At 35.0% G+C, this 22313-nt stretch overlaps 1 non-coding gene across 1 annotated transcript; it reads left to right on the plus strand.

Moving 5' to 3' along the window:
- Positions 1–21773: 21773 nt before the first annotated feature.
- On the plus strand, positions 21774–21914 carry LOC135274915 (U4 spliceosomal RNA). Its single transcript, XR_010342660.1, has one exon. It is a non-coding gene; the product is annotated as a U4 spliceosomal RNA (small nuclear RNA).
- The last annotated feature ends 399 nt before the right edge of the window (positions 21915–22313 follow it).

The raw sequence follows: 22313 nt of genomic DNA on the forward strand, positions 1-22313 counted from the left end.
TGAGAGAGGGCATCCTTGTCTAGTGCCAGATTTCAAAGGGAATGCTTCCAGTTTTTGCCCATTCAGTTTGATATTGGCTGTCGGTTTGTCATAAATAGCTTTTATTATTTTGAGATATGTTCCGTCGATACCTAGTTTATTGAGAGTTTTTAGCATAAAGGGCTGTTGAATTTTGTCGAAGGCCTTCTCTGCATCAATTGAGATAATCATGTGGTTTTTGTCTTTGGTTCTGTTTATGTGGTGAATTACATTTATAGACTTGTGTATATTGAACCAGCCTTGCATCCCTGGGATGAATCCTACTTGATCATGGTGGATAAGCTTTTTGATGTGCTGTTGTAATCGGCTTGCCAATATTTTATTGAAGATTTTTGCATCTATGTTCATCATGGATATTGGCCTGTAGTTTTCTTTTTTTGTTGAGTCCCTGCCGGGTTTTGGTATTAGGATGATGTTGGTCTCAAAAAATGATTTGGGAAGGATTCCCTCTTTTTGGATTATTTGGAATAGTTTCAGTAGGAATGGTACCAGTTCCTCTTTGTATGTCTGGTAGAATTCGGCTGTGAACCCATCTGGGCCTGGGCTTTTTTTGGGTGGTAGGCTCTTAACTGCTGCCTCGACTTCAGACCTTGTTATTGGTCTATTCAGGGTTTCGACTTCTTCCTGGTTTAGGCATGGGAGGAGGCTACTGTCCAGGAATTTATCCATTTCTTCCAGGTTTTCTAATTTATGTGCATAGAGTTGTTTGTAATAATCTCTGATGATGGTTTGTATTTCTGTGGAATCTGTGGTGATATCCCCTTTATCATTTTTTATTGCATCTATTTGGTTATTCTCTCTTTTCTTTTTTATTAATCTGGCTAGTGGTCTGTCTATTTTGTTGATCTTTTCAGAAAACCAGCTCCTGGATTTATTGATTTTTTGAAGGGTTTTTCGTGTCTCTATCTCCTTCAATTCTGCTTTGATCTTAGTTATTTCTTGTCTTCTGCTAGCTTTTGAGTTTTTTTGATCTTGCTCCTCTAGCTCTTTCAATTTTGACGATAGGGTGTCAATTTTAGATCTCTCCTTTCTTCTCATGTGGGCACTTATTGCTATATATTTTCCTCTAGAAACTGCTTTAAATGTGTCCCAGAGATTCTGGTATGTGGTGTCTTCATTCTCATTGGTTTCGCAGAACATCTTTATTTCTGCCTTCATTTCAGTGTTTATCCAGTCAACATTCAGGAGAAAGTTGTTCAATTTCCATGAGGCTGTGCGGTTCTGGGTTGGCTTCTGAATTGACTTCTAACTTGATTGCACTGTGGTCTGAGAGACTGTTTGTTATGGTTTCCGTTCTTTTGCATTTGCTGAGGAGTGATTTACTTCCAATTATATGGTCAATTTTAGAGTAGGTGTGATGTGGTGCTGAGAAGAATGTATATTCTGTGGATTTGGGCTGGAGAGTTCTGTAAATGTCTATTAGGTTTGTTTGTTCCAGGTCTGAGTTCAAGTCCTGGATATCCTTATTAATTTTCTGTCTCGTTGATCTGTCTAATATTGACAATGGTGTGTTGAAGTCTCCCACTATTATTGTGTGGGAGTCTAAGTCTCTTTGCAAGTCTTTAAGAACTTGCCTTATGTATCTGGGTGCTCCTGTATTAGGTGCATATATATTTAGGATCGTTAGCTCTTCTTGTTGCATTGATCCTTTTACCATTATGTAATGTCCTTCTTTGTCTCTTTTGATCTTTGTTGCTTTAAAGTCTATTTTATCAGAGATGAGAATTGCAACTCCTGCATTTTTTTGCTCTCCATTTGCTTGGTAAATCTTCGTCCATCCCTTTATTTTGAGCCTTTGTGTATCCTTGCATGTGAGGTGGGTTTCCTGGATACAGCACACTGATGGGTTTTAGCTTTTTATCCAATTTGCCAGTCTGTGTCTTTTGATAGGGGCATTTAGTCCATTTACATTTAGGGTTAATATTGTTATGTGTGAATTTGATCCTGTCATTTTGATGCTAGCTGGCTGTTTTGCCCATTGGTTGATGGAGATTCTTCATTGTGTTGCTGCTCTTTACCATTTCATGCGTTTTTGGAGTGGCTGGTGCTGGTTGTTTTTTTCTATGTGTAGTGTCTCCTTCAGGAGCTCTTGTAAAGCTGGTCTGGTGGTGATGAAATCTGTGAGTACTTGCTTGTTCACAAAGGATTTTATTTTTCCTTCACTTATGAAGCTTAGTTTGGCTGGATATGAAATTCTGGGTTGAAAATTCTTTTCTTTAAGGATGTTGAATATTGGCCCCCACTCTCTTCTGACCTGTAGGGTTTCTGCTGAGAGATCTGCTGTGAGTCTGATGGGTTTCCCTTTGTGGGTAACCTGACCTTTTTCTCTGGCTGCCCTTAGTATTTTCTCCTTCATTTTAACCCTGGTGAATCTGATGATTATGTGCCTTGGGGTTGCTCTTCTAGAGGAATATCTTTGTGGTGTTCTCTGTATTTCCTGGACTTGAATATTGGCCTGCCTTGCTAGGTTGGGGAAGCTTTTCTGGATAATATCCTGAAGAGTATTTTCCAGCTTGGATGCATTCTCTTCGTCACATTCAGGTACACCTATTACACGTAGATTAGGTCTTTTCACATAGTCCCATAATTCTTGTTGACTTTGTTCATTCCTTTTTACCTTATTTTCTCTAATCTTCCCTTCTCGTTTTATTTCATTGAGTTGATCTTCGACCTCTGATGTCCTTTCTTCTGCTTGGTCAATTCGGCTGTTGAAACTTGTGCATGCTTCGCGAAGTTCTCGTGTTGTGCTTTTCAGCTCCATCAATTCACTCATATTCCTCTCTAAGTTGTCCATTCTTGTTAGCATTCCATCAAGTCTTTTTTTCAAGGTTCTTAGTTTCTTTGCATTGGGTTAGAACATGTTCTTTTAGCTCACGGAAGTTTCTTATTATCCACTTTCTGAAAGCTGATTCTGTCATTTCATCACGCTCATTCTCCATCCAGTCTTGTTCCCTTGCTGGTGAGGAGTTGTGCTCCCTTGTAGGAGGAGAGGTGTTCTGGTTTTGGGTGTTTTCATCCTTTTTGTGCTGGTTTCTTCCCATCTTTGTGGATTTATCCACCTATTGACTTTGTAGTTGCTGTCTTTCTGATTTTGGTAATTTTAAGCCGGCAGCAGCTGAACTCATAAACCCCCTTTTCTTCCCCCCAGGTGTTCTGGCCCAGGGAGTCGTTAGGGCTTTATGATTTTCAGCTGTGTTGCTGTCGTTTTCCCTGCCCACGAGGTGGCAGTCTAGTCACACTCAGCCTGCAGAGGCTTCGCTGAGCTGCTCTGGGCTCCGCCCAGCTTCCGTGTGAGCTTCCCTGCAGTCCTGTTTATATGGGTGTAGTTAGAACTGCTTCTGCTATGCTGGCCCGCCACTGTAGTGACAGAGTCTCTGTAGTGGTGGGTTGTCTTGGTTACAGCAAATTGCCCCGGGAACTGCAGGGTGTTTCCCGATGGAGGACGCCCCTCCCCCACAGAGCTGGACCGTCCCTGGTTCAGCCGTGTTTCCAGTGGGGTCCTCTTTGCCCGGGAATCTCTTGCCTTGACTCCCTGCCTCAGCTCCCCTTGCTGGCCCAGAGGGGACACAGTCTCGTTCACTTTGCTCAAGGAGCTGCTGCTCCCTGCCCCCGGTGCAGGCCGAGCGGCTGCTCCGGTCCAACCAGCGGCACTGGGAACCCGTGGAGCTTCTCCGCCTGTGAATCTCCTGGTCTGTGGGCAGTTAAAATCCGCTGCCCTGTGTGCCGCTGCATCAGCCAAAGCAGCGGCATTGAGATTCGTGGCACGCCCTTGCCAGGGGGTCTCCTGGCTTGACTCCCTGCTTCAGCTCCCCTTGCTGGCTCAGAGGGAACTCTGTCTCTCTCACTCTGCATAAGAAGCCGCTGCCCCCCGCCCCAGGGCATAGGCTGAGCAGCCACGCCGCTCAAACCAGTGGCGCTGGCGACCCGTGGGGCTTCTCCTCGTGTGAATCTCCTGGTCTGTGGGCAGTAAAAATCCGTCTGGAAATACGGCGTCCACTCACCCTCTGCGCTTTCTCTAGGAGCTGCAATCCCGACTTCCTCCTAAGTGGCCATCTTCTGTACTAAAACTTAGACTTAAAGTTGCTTTTATTTTATAATAGTTCTTATAAATAACTTTTAGCTTCATTCATTTATTCAATGGGCATCCTACTAAATATCAGCTGTTCTGGACTCTGTGCTAAGACTTGGGAGAAAAAAAATGAATAAAACAAAGATAATGCTCAGAAAGAGAAAATCTTGTTGAATTGTGCTTCTCCTCTCCAGTTCGGCTACAAATAATTGGTGGATTCACAAAATCTATTCTTTAAAACATTCATTATTTTAAGCAGTGGTGGGGAGATGGGGAAGAGAATGGAATAGATAATATATTGAGTAGTTTTTAATAGAAATAATTTTAAAGGCATCGCTAGTCTCCAGACTGCCTCTTCTCACAGTCGCCATAAGAAGAAACTCCCTTTCTTTTCTTTACTTGTCTTCTTTTCAAGGTTCAGGTCATACAACCTGTTCTAAGCAGCCACCCTCTTCTCTAGTCTTTGATAAGCATGCGGAAAACCCTTGCAAGACCCTTATTGATGGTACACTCAATTAATATTAGAACATGTTACCATGAATAATTTATCTTTATTTACTGTTTTCCCTAAATTTGCAACCAGGATTTAAATCCTGCTAGGAAGGATCCATGTCTTCTGGGGTTTCATATCTGCAGTGATGTGCTTTATTCAAAATGGATACTCTAGAAGTGGTGGTGATGATATTTTTTATTAGATGTAACAAATACAGCACCTATTTTTTTAACTGGTTGGTAACAATATATTCTTTTATCCTACCGAGTAATACACATGACCATAGGAGGGAGTGAAATGACCTAAGTCTCATCCAGCCTCAAGTGACACAAATAATCATAGGTTCAGCTTCCACAGTGGTCACTGAAAGGATGATACCTGGACTGAAGTAATGAATTTCTAGATAGGAAGGAATTTTAAAGGGCAGCAAGTAAGGAACTGTTTTCTTCCTACAAAAATTTAGGAAGGCTTAAGAAATCCATCATGTCATAATTGCAACCTTTCTATCCAATCTGTTTTCCAGATGACAACCTCTTTAGTTCAGAAATCTGAGACTCACATCCTTCTATTTAAAATTCGTTCAGTTACCCCCTCACTATGAAGTGCAAACTCCTTAACATATCATGTAGAAGTCTTCTCATGATTGGGTCCTGACTAACTCTGTGGTTTCATGGTCAGTATTGGTTCTCATGATCTCCATTCCATTTGATTATCAAGTTGAATTCCTAACCCCCTATAAAAGCATCTCTTCCTCTTAACCTTTGTAAGTGATACTTTCTTTTGGCATAATATTCCTCCTTCTCTTTCATTGGATAAATACTTCCTCAGGTCTCTCCAATATTACCTCTTTTGTGAAAACTTCCCTTCCCTGCTGTTGGTGTCCCTCTCTTTTTCCTTGGCATCTTAGGCAAAGCCATGCATAGTACTGCTTAGCTGCTCAACTCCAGGGCCACTGTTTACATTTTAGTCTATTCATATTGCACTGTGAAAAGTCATTTATCTAGAATAAAGTGTGAATTTTCTCCCACTCTGAGGCCTTATCTTTGTCATAATTTTAACTCTCTACCTACTTTGTTATTACCTTTTGACTTATTTTCACTTCCTCTTCCCTGGAATCAGTGTTTCTGGAATTGTAGTCTGAGGCATCAGAGACACTTCAGGTGAACTTATAAAAACTTCAGATTGCCTTAATTAGCCCTATAGAGTCAGAGTTGCTATTTATGAGATCTGAACATCACTTTTTTAAACAAGGTGCCCAGGAGATAACTTTGCCTCCTATAGTTTGAGAACTATTGCAGTTGACTTAGAACTCCTTGAGGGCATCAGCTGTGTCCTACTCACTTTTGTATCTTCAGCACATATTCTGGCATGCAGCAGTACTGCATACATATTCCCAAATATGAATTATTGTCACTATATTGTGAATGGAAAAACCTCTCAACTGTAAGACTGTGATTCTTGAATGTTTTAAGAATAACTGTGCAGGGGATAGAGCTGAAAGCCATTATCTTAAGCAAAGTAATGCAATAACAGAAAACCATATACTGCCTGTTCTCCCTTTTAAGTGGGAACTAAACAGTGGGAACACATAGACACAAAAGAGGGAACAATAGTCACTGGGGCATACTTGAAGTGGGAGAATGGGAGGAAGGAGAGGATCAACAAACTACATATCAGGTACTATGCTTATTACCTTGGCAACAAACAAAATAATCTGTACACCAAACCCCCATGACATGAAATTTACCTACATAACAAATATGCACATTTTTCCCTGAACCTAAAATAAAAGTTAAAAGAAAAACTATTCAAGATATCAACTATGCTGGCCAGGATATCAGTACTTCTCATCCTGCCTCCAGCTACCCTTTGCTGAAGCTAAGTTCAGGCAAGGGTGGTAAAGAGGTAAGGGCTCTTTTTTCCTGCTCAGCCCCAACTGATAAGACATAGACTCTTCCTTGGACACAGCAACACAAAGTACTGTGAAACATTTACTTTTGCTCTAGCTCATAAAGCAGTAATTTCACTGGGAGAGATAAGTTGAGAAGATCTGAGGCTACTGCATCCCCTTCCTTTTAGCACATGACTCCTAAAGCAAGGATGTCTATCTTAGAGAAGCCTATTGTTTCTATCCTAACACCAGAGCCATAGCTCAGGGATTTTACTCAGGAGAAGAAGCGGGTTGGAGAACAGAGAGCTCCAAATTGCTCTTCTTCCAATCTTATTTCATTTGCAATATAGCATGAAGAAGTTCAAGCCTAAGGATACTCTCAAAAACAGTGCGTGTGATTATGGTGAAAGGTAGTTGAAAAGAAATTGGTAGACTCACTGGACAAGTAGGCTAAACTGCATCTGGTTAGTTTATAAGAGAGAACCAGAGCAAGAATCTTCTTGGGGTCATTAGAAATCTAAAACACTAACCTGCAGTCTGAATTTTATTGATTTAGTTTGTGGGGCAATTTATGCACCAATACATTGTTGAAAATGATAGAACACAACTGGCCAGTGATTAGCGGATACTAACAGCTGGAAAAGAAACAGGGAAAGAAACAATCAATGAGAGTCCCAATAAATTCACTTTCATTGAGGATGACTGTGGGCATACACAAGACTGCAGCTTTTGAGGAATATCAGAGGCTTACTACTGCAGAGATAAGTAGACACCACTAAAATAATTAACTAAATTACAGTTTATTATAAACTAAACAAATAATCAAATAACCATAATGAGCTTGGGAAGGTGGTGCTTACCAGCAGTCAGTATTACAACAATATATTGTTTAAAATATCTATTTTACAAAAAATTATGAGATATGCAAAGAAACAGAAAAGTATGACAGTATACCAGAAGAAAAAAACGGTAATAGAAACTATCTCTGAGAGTAATCAGATGTTACATTTAAAAGAAAACAAATCTTCAAAGTAGCTATTATAAATATTTTCAAATAAATTAGTTCTTGTTGAAATAAAAGAAGGTATGATGTCAATGTCATATCCAATAGAAAATATCGATGACAAGAAATTAATAACCAAATGGAAATTTTAATTTGAGAAATGCAGAACTGAAATTAAATATTTATTATTACATTTTAAAAACTGCAAAACTAAAATAAAACATTTATTATTATTACATTCTAAATTCGAGAAATGCAAAACTAAAATGAAACATTTAATATTTAAAATATTTTAAAATATTATTAAATAGAATATTTAAAAATATTATGGGAGCTAAACAGTTTTAAACTGTCAGAAGAAAAAACTAAACTTGAAGATAGATTTATAGAAATGATGCAATACAAAGGACAAAGATTAAAAAAAATTAAGAAAAAGGAACAGATCCTTAGATAAACATGGGATACTATTGATCACACATGTGCCATTGCCATGTGATTATCAAAAGAGGAGAGAGAGAAAAAAGCATAAAAATATTCAAAACACTAAAGGCAACAATGTTTGCAATTTATTGAAAAACATTGAAATATGCATCCACGAATCTCAACAAACTCCAAGAAGGGTAAATGCAAAGAGGTTTAGAAATAGAGACATTACAGTAAAAATTCTGAAAATCAAAAGACAAAATGTAACTGTCAAATGGAGCTAAATCTTTAAAACAGAGCCCCAGTAATAACACAAGCTGACTTCTCTGCAGAAACAAAGAGGGCAGGAAAACAGTGAGATAACATGTTCCAAGTACTCTAAGGAACACACACACAAACAAACACAACAAAAGCTGTCAACCAAGAATGCTCTATCTATGAGAGCTATCTTTCAAAAGTAATATCAAAATGAATATTTCCACAAAAATGAAAGAACTTGTTTTCAGCAGAAACTCAACATAAAAAATACTAAAGGAAATTCTTTAGGCGGAAAGCAAGTGATCCCAGAAGGTAACTCAAATAGACACACAAAATAAAAAGCACCAGTAAAGAAAATTATGTAATTATAAAACATAGGAATGCATATTTATCTCTGTTTAAAAATGATTTGTATAAAATAATATGTATGTAATGTACTATTTGACCTATAACATATAATCATGTATCACATCACAAAGGTTCAGTAAAGGACAGATGGCATATACAACAGTTGTCTAATAAGATTATAATGGAGATGAAATTTTTTTTTGCCTAGTGACATTGCAGCGATGTGTATAGTTGTAATGCAATGCATGACCCACATGTTTGTAGTGATGCTGGTGTATGTAAGCAGACCTACTGCATTGCCAGTCATATAAAGAGTATAGCACATAACAATTATATACATACATAAAGCTTGATAATGATAATAAACAAATCTGTTAAAGGTCTATGTGTGTATTATACTATACTTTTTGTTATTATCTTAGAGTGTGCTCTTACTTATTTTTTAAAATGTTACTGTAAAGCAGCATAAGGAAGGTCCCTCCCAATAATACTTCTTCTGGAACTATTCCAGAAGAAGGCATAGTTTTCACAGGAGATGAAAACTCCATGCTTATTATGGCCCCTGAAGACCTTCCCAATTGGGCAAGATGTGGAGGTGGAAGACAGGGGTATTGATGACCCTGACCCTGTGTAGGCCTAAGCTAATGTGCATGTTCGTGTCTTAGTTTTTGACAAAGATGTTTAAAAGGTAAAAACATAAAATAAAATTATAAGATTCAAAAATAGAAAAAACACGTATAGATTTAGGATATAAAGAAAGATTTTTGTACTGATGTACAATGTATTTGTGTTATAAGCTAAGTGTTCTTGCAACGAACTCAAAAACTTAATAAAATTAAGAAGTTTGGAAAGTAAGAAAGGCTATAGTAGGCCAAGGTTAATTTATTATTTAAGAAAAAAATTTAAAAATAGTTTAATATAGTCTAAGAGTACAGTGTTTACAAAATCTACAGTAGCACCTTGTAAATGCCGTAGACGTTCACATTTACACACCACTTATTTACTGACTCACTCAAAGCAACTTTTATTCCTGCAAGCTCTATTTGTGATAAGTGCTCTATACAGGTGGAACATATTTATCTTCTCTTCTGTCTTTTTATTATACCTTTTCTACTTTTAGCTATGTTTAGATCCACAAATACCACTGTGTTACAACTGCCTATAGTATTTAGTACAGTAACATTCTGTACAGGTTTGCACCTTAGGAGCAATAGGTTGTACCATATAACCTAGGTGTGTAGAAGGCTATACCATCTAGGTTTGTATAAGTACACTCTATGATGCTTGCAAAGTGACAGAATGACCTACTGACACTGTTCTCAGAACATATCTCCATCATTAAGTAATGAATGAATGTATGTACATGTGGTATATCTATGCATATGTTTGCTAATAATAGCACATAGAAAGTGATTGGGAGCAAAGCAGTATAGCAAAAAAGGAAATGATTAAAAATGGTTAAAGTAAAAATTATACCAATGTAATATTAAGTTTGTTACATTAATACATGTAATATCTTTATAACAGTAATACCACAAAAGAAGGGAAGAGGGAATAGAGCTTTGTAAGGGTAATTTTTTTATATCTTACTGTAATTAAGCTATTATAAGTCTGAAGCTCATTCTAATAGGTTCAGATGCATAAGTCTTAGAGCAACTACTAAAAGTAAAATTAAAAACATCGTGAAAAATTACTAAAGAAATGTGTATACTTTATTAGAAAAATGTTCACTTAAAATGAAGTAATAGAGTAGAAATAGAAGAATGATAAAGACATGAGGCACAGAAACAAAAAGTGAAATGGAAGACATAAATCCAAGTCTATTAATAACAACATTAGATGTGACTGGACTAAATGATCCTATAATCCAATCAAAAGGTAGAAATTGTCAGATTAGATAAAAACAAGATCTAATTATAGGTAGTCTGTAAAAGACATACTTTAGGCTAAAAGACAAAAGTAGATTAAAAGAAAAAGAATAAAAAAACATGTACCATGCAAACAACAGTCAAAAGAAAGTTGGAGTGGCTTTAACAGTGGCCAAAAAATTAAAACAGATCTGAAAGGATGTTTAATTTTGCCAATTACATTATTTGCATCTAATGAGGTGATCATATGATTTTTGTTCTTCATTTTGTTAAAGTGGTGTGTCACATTTCAAGATTTTGCATATGTTGAATTCCTGCGATAAATCCCACTTGATCACAGTGAATTGCTTTTTCACTGTGCTGTTTAATCTGATTTGCTGGTATTTTGGTGAGGATTTCTCCACCTATATTCATAAATAATATTGGCCTGTATTTTTCTTTCCTTGTAATGTCATCATCTGGTGTTGGTGTTGAGGTAATGCTTCCACTTTGAGTTTTTGGATGAGTTTGAGAAGAATTAGTATTAGTTCTAAGTGTTTGGTGGAATTCACTTCTGAAGCCATCGGATTCCATTTACTGATGAAAGCTTTTTATTACTGATTCTACCTTCTTCCTCAATACTGATTTGTTCAGATTTTCTGTTTCTTCTTGATTCAGTTTTAGTAGGTTATGTGTGCTTAGGGATTTATCTATTTCTTCTAGTTTGTTTTATTTATTTGACATAAAATTCTATATAACAACCTTATAATCCTTTTTATATCTATGGTATCAGCTGTAATGTCTTATCTTTCATTTATGAACTTATTTATTAGTCTTTTCTTTTCTCTTAGTCTATATTAGGGTTTACCAATTTTATATTTTCAGAAAACTTACTCTTGATTTTGTTGATTTAATTTTTAAGTCTCTTATAATTTATTTTTTGTTCTGATTTTTGACATTTTCTTCCTTCTGCTAACTTTGGGCTTTGTTTTTTGTTTTGTTTCTTTCTTTTTCTAGCTCCTTGAGGTGTAATATTAGGTTGTTTATTTGAGATCTTTCTTTTTGATATAGGCATTTACTGGTATAAATTTTCCTCTTAGAATGGCTTTTGGTGGATGCCATAGGTTTTGATATGTTTTATTTCCATTTTCATTTGTCTCAATATAATTCTAAATTTCCCTTTTGATTTCTTTTGACCCATTGCTTGTCCAATTTTTACATATCTGTGAATTTTCCAACATTTCTCCTTTTGTTGATTTCTAGTTTTATGTCATTGTGATCATAAAAAATTCTTGATAAAATTTCAACTCTTAAATTTGTTCAGACTTGTTTTGTGGCCCAAACTGTTATCTATCTTTGAAGAAATTTCTGTGTGTGCTTGAGACGAATGTGAATTCTGTTGCTGTTGGATAACATGTTTTATATATATATATATATATATATATATATAATCTCTTAGGTTATTTAGTTTAAAGTACAGTTCAAATCTAATGTTTTCAGAAAGATTTTCTGTTTGGATGATCTGTTTATTGTTAAAAGTGGAATATTGAAGTTCCCTACTATTATTATATTACAGTCTGTCTCTCCCTTCACATCTATTAACATTTGCTTTATATACTTAGGTTTTATGACTTGTAGTACCTCTGTATTTACAATTACTATACTCAACAAATTTATCTTTATCAATATATAATGACTTTCTTTGTTTCATTTTACAATTTTTGACTTAAAGTCCATATTGTCTGGTATAAGTATAGCTATATCTGCTTTTATTTTCCATTTGTACAGACTATCTTTTTAATTCCTTCACTTTCAGTCTATGTGCATCCTTAAAGGTGAGGTGAGCCTACTGTAGGCAGCATGTAGTTGGGTCTTTTTTTAAAAAAAACAATTCAACACTATACATCTAATTACTGAAAAATTTAATCCATAATCCATTTACATGCAATGTAATTATTGATAGGTAAAGACTTAACTATTGCCATTTCATAATTTTTGTCTGCTTTTAAAAAGTATACTTTGCTTCTTCCTCTCTTGCTTCCTTCTTTTGCGGCTTCATGGTTTTCTGTGGTGATGTACTTTGAATCCTTTCTATTTGTTTTGTTGATCTACTATAGATTTTTTGCTTTCTGGTTACCGTAAGGCTTACATAAAATATCTTATTCTTATAACAGGCTATTTCAAACAGACAACAACTTAACTTCGATTGCATACAACTCCATACTTTTACTCATCTCTCACATGTTACTTTTGTGGTGTTAAAATTTACATTATTTTGTAATTCGTGTTCCTTTACAATTTATTTTAGCTATAGTTTTGTCCTTTAATCATCATACTAGAGTTAAAATTGCTTTTAGCACTACAATTACAGTCCTAAAGTATTCTGAATATGACTCTGGGTTATTAGACCATTTAGATTTGCATTTTTGTATATCTTATGTAATTAATTAACAGGTTTTTGTTTTAGTGCAGGCAATTCCCTTTGCTAATTTCTATAAAGCAGTCCAAGGGATGAGGAACTCTCTTAGCTTTGTTTTTCTTGGAAATTTTTCATTTCTTACGTTTGAAGAATAGTTTTGCTGGGTAAATGGTTGGTGATTTTTTTTTGTCTTTTTCGATCTTTTTTCTCCTTCAGCACTTTGAATATATCATTTCTTTCTGCCTTGACCCAACCATGTTGGGACTTTTTTGTGTGTTGTATGTTTCTTAATTCTTGCTGCTTGTAGAATTGTTTCTTTGTCTTTGATTTTTTTATAGTGTGATTATTAATGGATCTTGGTGAACTCTTATTTTGGTTGAATTTAATTGGAGAACTCTGTGATTCCTGAACCTGGATAGTAGGCATCTTTCCTTAATTTTTTTAGAACTTTTCAGTCATTATTTCTTTAAATATATTTTCTGATTTTTTTTTCCTTTTTTCTTGAGATCCTATTATGCAAAATGTTAGGTCTCTGTATAGTGTCCCATAGTTCCAGCAGGCTTTCTTCATTCTTTATCATTCTTTTATTCTTTTTTTCTCCTTTGACTGAATAATTTCAAACACTCCATTTTTGAACTCACTGATTATTTCTTCTGCAGGATTGATACAGCTATTGAAGCTTTCTATTAATTTTTCCAGTTAGCTTATTGTGTTTTTCATATCTGAAATTTCTATTTGTTTTTTGTTCATTGTTTTTTGTTTCTTTTGTAAAACTTCTAACCTCGTGTAATGTTTTCCAAATTTCTTTTAATTTTCTATCCAAATATTCTTGTAATTCACTGAACTCTATTAAAAGAACTATTCTGAATTCTTTGTCACTTACTTTATAGATTTCCATTTCCCTAGGGTTCATTGTTGGAACTTTATTCATTTCTTTTGGAGGTGTCGTAATTATCTGATTCTTTATTATTCTTGTGCGTTGGTTTCTTTGTATTTGAGAAGGCAGCCAACTCTTCTGGCCTTTATAGGGATTCTTTGGCAGAACTTCTTTGATAGAACTTCACTAGTAAGTCTAACCTGTAATTCTGGACAGACTAGCTGGTAATAACACCAGACAGATAGTGCTTTCTTGCAGGTTATCTAGCTTGCTGAGATAATTGCCTTTGCTCTAAGGTTGAATGGGGCTGCTCGCTGGGCTTTCCTGTTCAGTGAGACCACTGGCCGAGCTCTGCTGCTTAGATGCTATGATTGCTTCTGAACAGGTAGCAACATAAGGTGTATCCCCTGACTGGGAAATAGGGTTAGTTCAGTTCTGCAACTGGCAGGGCTAAAGTTTGCCACCCAAGGTTAGGCAGAGTTACTGCTTGAGTTGGTAGAGATGAGCTGCTGTAGTCAGAAATACATGACTGAAGTTTGCCTCCCTACCTCGGGTGGGCTTAGAGGTTAAGTCGAGCCACTGTTTAAATGCCTATGTAGTACAAGTCTAGCTCATGTGCTTTGCTGAAATACTCTGTGGTGATAGTCTCCCTCCATGGGCAGGCATTTGAGATGGGATCTGAGGCTGGGTATGGAGGCTGGTCATTTGGGGACTCAAGTCGGATCAAATTTTCCACTGTGCTTCTGAGAACAACCAGCTCAGTTTTGCTGACAAGCTATGCTACTGGTACCTTTGACTGGGTGCCTCTGCTAGCAGTAACACCAAACCATCAAATCTGTGCACAGGTCACTATGAGCAACCCCTGATTTCTGTGTTTCTTTCTGATCTTGGGTGGTCTAGCTGTGCCATTACCTAATATGTTTCCTATGAGGTCATACCAGAGTGGGTTTCCTGAGAGGAATCTCAGAGTGCTAGGGAAAATGAATATCCACACTGGATTCTTTCTTCCCTCTGTAGAAATTATGGGCCAAGAGGATGCTCTCTGTGTGGCATTGTGCCATTCTGGGGAGAGGGAGGGGTGATGCCAACAAGGTGAATCTGTTACTGTCACTCTTTTAATCTGGTTTTATTTGGTTCTGTTGTCCACATGGGTGTCTCAGGCTTATTCTCAAGTTTTGTGGTTTTCATCAAGGTGTTTTTATTTGTGGTTTGTTGCTAGTTGAACTTTCTGCAAGAGAGAGAAAAGCCTGGAAAAGCCTATTTGGCCATCTTTCTAATGTCACCCTGTACATGTTATTTATCAAGTTAAGGAAGTTGCTCTCTATTTCTAGCTTATTGAGAGTTGTTGAATCATGAATGAGTGTTGGAATTTGTCAAATGCTTTCTATACATACATTGTCATAATTATATTATTTTTCTTTCTTGGAATGTTGATGTCAGGGATTACGTTAATTGCTTTCAAATGTTGACATAGTCTTCAATACCTGGAATACATCCCACTTGGTCATGGAGTATAATTAATTTTATACATTGTTGGATCGAATTTGCTAATATTTTGTTGAGATTTTACATCTGTGTTTAAAAGGTATATTGGTCTTTAGTTTTCCTATTTTAAAATGATCCCATGTTCTTTGTCTGGTTCTGGTATTAAGATAATGTTTACCTCATTAATAAGTAGTCTTGCCTCTGCTTCTATTTTCTGGAATATTTCGTAGGGTATTGGTCTGATTTTCCATAAATAGTTGGTGGAATTCACTAGGAAACTATCTGTACTTTTTTTTCCCTATTTTGAAAGCTTATTAATTATTTAATTTTCTTAAATAGATATAGACCTATTCATAGAGTCTGTTTCTCCTTGAATGAATTTTGGTAGATTATTTCTCTCAAGGAATTGGTTCTTTCATCTAGGTTATCAAATCTGTGGGCGCAGAATTGTTAATAATATTTCTATATTATTCTTTTAAGGTCCAAGGATGAATAAAGATGACATCATTTCTTATATTTGTAATTTGTTTCTTCCTCTTTTTTCTCTTGGTTAGACTGATAACATTTTAACTTTATCAATTTTGTTTATCTCTCCAAAGAATCAGCTCTTGATTTTATTGATATTTCTCTATTTTCTCCAATTTTATTACATTCTACTTGAATTTTTATTATCTCATCTCTTCTGCTTACATTAATTTGCTCTTCTAGTTTACTAAAATGGAAGCTAATATTTTTAAACATAGTCAATGCTATAAATTTATCTTTAAGCACAGCTTTAACTCCATCCCATAAATTTTGATAAGCTGTTTTTTCATTTGAAAAATATTCAAAATATTTTAAAATTTTTCTTGAGACTTCTTTTTTTTTAAATTTTTTAAAAATTGTACTTTAGATTCTGGGGTACATGTGCAGATCATGCAGGATTGTTGCATAGGTACTTACATGGCAAGGTGGTTTGCTGCCTCCATCCCCCGGTCACTTATATCTGGCATTTCTCCCCATGTTATCCCTCCCCAACCTCCCAACACCCCACTGTCCCTCCCCTAGCCCCCCAACAGACCCCAGTGTGTGATGCTCCCCTTCCTGTGTCCATGTGTTCTCATTGTTCAACATCCCCCTATGAGTGAGAACATGTGGTGTTGGATTTTCTGTTCTTGTGTCAGTTTGCTGTGAGTGATGGTTTCCAGATTTATCCATATCCCTTTTATGCATTCACTATTTACAAGTGTGTTGTTTAATTCCAAAGTATTTTGGGATTTTCCAATTATCTTTCTGTTATTGATTTCTGGTTTAATTCCATTGGGTCTGAGAGTATATACTGTATTATTTCCATTCTTTTATATCTGTTAAGGTGTTTTATAATCTAGAATATGTTCTATCTTAGTGTATATTTCATATGAGCTTTTGAAGAATGTGTGTATCCTATTGGTCTGTCTGAATTTATAATTGTTAAGTAGATCCAGTTAGTTGATGGTGCTATTTCACTCAACTATAGCCTTACTGATTTTCTGCCTGCTGAGTCTATCAATTACTGATTGTGTTGAAATCTCCAACTATATTAGGAGATGTGCCTTTCTCTTTTCAGTTCTTGTACTATTGCCTTCTTTGTTCCTGATAATGTTCCCTTCTGTGAAGTCTACTTTGTCAAAAACATTGTAGCTACTTCAACTTTCTTTTGATTAGTGTTAATATGATATATCTTTATCATTTGAATTTTAATCTACCTGATTATTTAAAGTGAGTTTCTTGTAGACAATACATAGTTAGGTCTTGTTTTATAATGCACTCTGTCAGTCTCTCTCTTTTAATTAGTATATTTAGATAATTCATATGCAAAATGATGATTGATATATTTGGATTCATATCTATTATATGTTTAATTGTTTCCTATTTACTTCCCATGTTCTTCATTTCATTTTTGTCTTTTACCTTTTTTCTGTACTTTCTGGTTTTATTTGAGCATTTTATTTAATTGTATTTTATGTATTTTATGTGATATCATTCCTGCTTTTTAAAAGACTTTTTTCAGCGGTTACTCTGGAGTTTGCAGTATACATTTAAAACTAATTTAAGTCCACTCTCAAAAAATATTATACCACTTCATGGATAGTGTAGGTACCTTATAGTAGAGTACTCCAAATTCTTCCCTCTCATTCTTTACTGCAATGTGGTCATCCATTTCACTTATCCATCAACTGTATAAATGAATACATTACTGCTATAATTATTTCAATCAAATCTACTAGGTTAATTAAAATCAGTGCTATCAGAAATATTACCTTACCTTTATTTATCCTTTCTGAAATGCTCTTCTCTTTGGTAGGTCTGAATCTCTATCATTGTACTTGTCTCTGAAATAGTTTCTGACATTTCTTGCAAGGCAGGTTCTTTGGTGACAAATTCTATCAATTTTTGTTTTTTCTGAGAAAGTTTTTATTTCTCCTTTATTCCTGATGAATAACTTCCTTGGATGCATAATTCTAGGCCTGGTTGGTAGCTTCTGCTTTCAAGACTAAATATTTCTATCCAACTTCTTCTTGCTTGTGTGGTTTCTAAAGAGATATCCAAATGTAATTCTTATTTTTCTTACTCTATAAGTAAGGTTTTTCTTCCCTCTAGTTTATTTCAAGATTTTTCTTTGTCTTTGCTGTCTGCAATTTGAATACACTACAACAGATTGCTTAAGTTGGAATTTTTGGTATTTACCTTGCTTGGTGTCCTCTGTGCTTCCTGGATTTGTGTTTTGGTGTCAGCCATTAATTTTGAAAAATACTCAGCTGTTATTACTTCAAACATTTTTGTTCCTTTTTCTTTTTCTGGTATTCCCACCATATGTATTTTACACTTGTGTAATTGGATATTCTGTTGTTTTTTTAAATTATGTTTCCCATTTTTCAGTTTGGGAATATCTACTGACATATATTCATGCTTACTGATTCTTTTCCTTGACTATGTTCAGTCTATTAATAAGCCCATTAAAGGCATTTTTTATTTATATGGAGTGCTTTTGGGTTGTATTTTCTCTTTATTTTTTTCTTAGCATTTCCATAATATAAGCAGAAAGATTCTGCTTATATAAGCTTTTTATTCTTGCTTGTTGTCCATCTTTTCCATTAAAGTCCTTAGCATATAATTCATACTTATTTTTTTAATCCCAAAATATCTGATAATTCCAAAACCTCTGTTGTAGCCGAGTCTGGTTATGATGCTTACTTTGTATCTTCCAACTCATTATATTTTTTATTCTCTTACAATACCTTACGATTTTTTGTTCAAAGCCAGGCATAATATACTGGGAAAAAGGAACCAAGGTAGATGGGTCTTTAATGTGAAGTTTTACATTTATCTGGCTAAGAGGTAAGTTGTGTTTACTATTTGCTATTGCTGGATATCAGAAGTTAAAATTTCCATTACTGTTCTTATATTTTGTCTGCTTTTTGTCTTTGGTTTCTCTAGAACCTCTTTCAATAGTGTCAGAAGCTTGCAATTTGTTCAGCTGTCATCCCTCTTATTACACAGGAACCTTATTGATGATGTTAAATTCATAGAAAGAGAAACTAGATTGGTATTGCCAGGTTGTGGGGTGAGAGTGATGAGGAGTGATGGCTAATGAGGATAAGACTTTTTGGGAGGTGATTAAAATGTCCTGAAATTAGATAGTAGTTATTGCGCAACTCTGTGAATGTACTAATAATCAGTGAATTGTATACTTTAAGAGGATAAAAATTTTTTTGGTATGTGAATTATATCTCAGCAAAGCTGGTACATAAAAAAGCAAAACGTAGAGGAACACATTAGATTGGTGGTGCAGGAAATTCAGAATTTTTATATTATGTGTACTTTGGGGAAGCTGAATATCCTAAATTGCATTATATCAAAACTACAAAGTTTCAGGGAGTCATTAAAAATTACATTACCAAAAATATTACAAGCTAAGTAAAAACTTAAGGAAAAATTAGATGCACAGTGTAATTTCAAATTTATAAAATAAGATAAAATGTTTTTATCTCTGTGTGTATATATTTCCAAATCTAGCTTTAAAATTAAGTATTTTAAAATGAAAATAGCATAAGAAAATTCATATTAATGTCAACAGTATTTATGAATATTAATATTATGGGTGATGGTATTCTAGCATTTTTCCTTACAGATGTAAAAACTTTTCAAATTCTATATGAGTGTACATTACTTTTACAATCATAAAAATATATCACTAAAAGATACATTATATTTTTAGTTTTGATTCTTAAATACATGGTATACAGTGTGAGGTGAGGCTCCAGTATAGAATTAAATATTTGAATAATAACAATAATAACTGATTAATCAACACCTATCGACAAGTTCTCACTCTCCTTATCCCATTCATTGGTTTTGCCAATGCTGTGGTTATGTTCAAGCAAATGGACACAATGACATATGCAAATGGATACAATGACACTGCTCAGTCAGTCTGCCTTATGAAAAGCCATTTTAAGATGAGGATTCAGCAGTGTGCTGTATGGCAAGTCAAGGCTATTCATAGCACACCCTTGGAACTAAACTTAATTGTATCATCATTATGAAGTAATCTTTACAGAGTTCTGTGAAATGCATTTTATAATTGTAAAAATTGCATTTGCAAATGCCCCTTTAGTAACTAACCACAAGATAGAGGCAGTAGGGAAAAATTTAATTTAAGAAAATAGAATAGAGTTGAAAATTTATGGGAAATTCTGAATAAAGTTCATAATTTTACCCGTTACTCATAATAATTACTCAAAAACCAGAACAGGAAGAAACTGGACTTATTAAAAGAAGCATTAAATAAAGCACTAAACAATGTAGACTGGCAAACTACTGTATCTAGAAGCCTTCTTCCCCTGTGGACCCATAAAAGACTAAAAAATGTTGATGATATAAACTTAAGAAACAAAATATCCCACCTGGAGCAGTTTTCCCAAAAGTTATTTAGTCTTTGCTACTCTTAAAAGCAGTTGGCATTATACTAACAGATCCAAGCAAGCAGTTTAGGTTGCACAGCACATGATATCCATGTTGGACCAGAGGCTAAAACATTTTCAAGCAATTGGTTTTTCTGGCTTCCTAGTTTTTGTTTTCTTTGATGACCTAAGTTCTAATGACATACTTTTTCAAAAGTTCAACAGCACTTAGGGTTTGTATTTAAAATTTTATTATATTTTATTATATACCATTCTCTTTAATTAAATCAAGATGTGCTTCTTATTTGAAATGAAGTTCCTTCAAGGAAAGAATTGTGTGTGTTTCTTTTTTTCAATATTTTTTTTTCCAAGGATTCAGAACTGTGTGGGGCAATGCTTAAGATATACATAATCTTATTTTATTGTGTTAGGCTCTTATCTAAAAAACCTCAGTTTTATTGAACTCACATTCAGAACTTCCTTCCATTACCTATGCATTTAAGCAATACCATAACATGTCACCACATAATATCTTCTCTGTGTTCATATATACATCCATCCATCTATTCAACAATCAATATCCACACTGGCTTTTTTTTTTCTCTTTAGTCAGGCTTTGGGATATTTTTCTTTCTTTTTTTTTTTTATTCTTTTGAGGCAGAGTCTCACTCCGTTGCCCAGGCTGGAGTGCAGTGGCCGATCTCAGCTCATTACAACCTCTGCCTCCCAGGTTCAAGCAATTCTCCTGACTCAGCCTCCTGAGTAGCTGGGATTGCAGGTGTGTGCCACCATCCCCGGCAGATTTTTGTATTTTTAGTAGAGATGGGTTTCACTGTGTTGGTCAGGCTGGTCTCAAACTTCTAACATCGTGATCTGCCTGCCTCTGCCTCCCAAAGTGCTGGGATTACAGATGTGACCCATAACACCTGTCCTGGGATACTTTTCTTTAAAGGTTCAGAAATTAAACATTTTAGGTTTTCTGGCCCATATCATCTCTGTAGCAATTACTCAACTCCCATTATAGCACAAAAGAAGCCAAAACAATTTGTAAGCAAGTAAGTTTGGCTGGGTTCCAATAAAACTTTATTTATGAAACCCAGGCATATGCTGGATTTGATCATGGGTTAAGAGTTTGCAGATCCATGCTCTAGTCCACTTTCTTTCTCACTTACCAATTTACCAGGTCTGTATTTTAATCAGCAAGAGACAGAATATTCTGAAGATGACGCTACATTATCGCTGTTAAATTTTTAGTAACATTGATGACATTCTCAGTCTGGTTTTAAAAAACTTCCTTCTGTGTTCTAACATTCCTAAAGATCTGCTACTTCAACTAAACTTGCTTGTTCCCCAGAGTTCAGAGATACCTGGAGCCTTCCCAGCACATTATATTTATCTACACTCCATTCTGTTGTTACTAAGCTGCCCCTTGTTTATTTATTCAAGAACCACTTCCCCTATTAAACTTACAAAGGCTACTCTCCCTGACCACTTATCAGGAAGTGATTTAGCTGTGGTTATTTGTATAATTTTTTTAACCATCTATCATTGCCTCTATATTTTACATCTCACTTTTTGTTGAGCAAATTTTTATTTAAATTCTCTTATATTAATTTTTGTTTATAATGTTATGTTACTAATTACAATAAAATTTCTTGAGGAAAAGAAGTGTCTTACACTTATAGAACTTCCCCATTGCAGCTTTGCACAGTGCCAGCATTGTAGCCAATGAGGTTTATCTGAGGCGCGATTATTACTAATTGAAAACTTTTCCCAATATCCCGCTGTGACGACTTGCAATATAGTAAGCATTGGCAATTCTTGACAGTCTCTACGGAGACTGAATTAAAAAAAAAAAACAAAACTTCCCCATTGTATCTAGCATAGCAATTAACAAATAATTGAGGCTCATCACTGTTTGACTTAGTGTCTATTGTTCTGAAGAAACAACTCTTCTCAATAGCATATTCATTGAAGCTTCTCAACATGACACAATTTAGATTGCAACTGATGGTTGGTAAAGTTTTTCTTCCTCAGAGAAAATAAAATTTTCGTGAGACAAATGAATAATTTTTCATAAAATTGATAATTTTAAAGCATATTATTCATTTTCTGATTACCCTAAAGCATGTTCAGTACTGTACATATAAAATAAAGTTTATTTATTGCCATCACAATTAGAAACAGTTGATACAATTTTCACAGTATTTGACCTTGCTACTAGAAATTTATCAAAATA

The sequence above is a fragment of the Aotus nancymaae genome, unplaced genomic scaffold (assembly GCF_030222135.1).
Source record: "Aotus nancymaae isolate 86718 unplaced genomic scaffold, 86718_ANA_hifiasm-v0.15.2.pri h1tg000014l, whole genome shotgun sequence".
Classification (NCBI taxonomy): Eukaryota; Metazoa; Chordata; class Mammalia; order Primates; family Aotidae; genus Aotus; species Aotus nancymaae.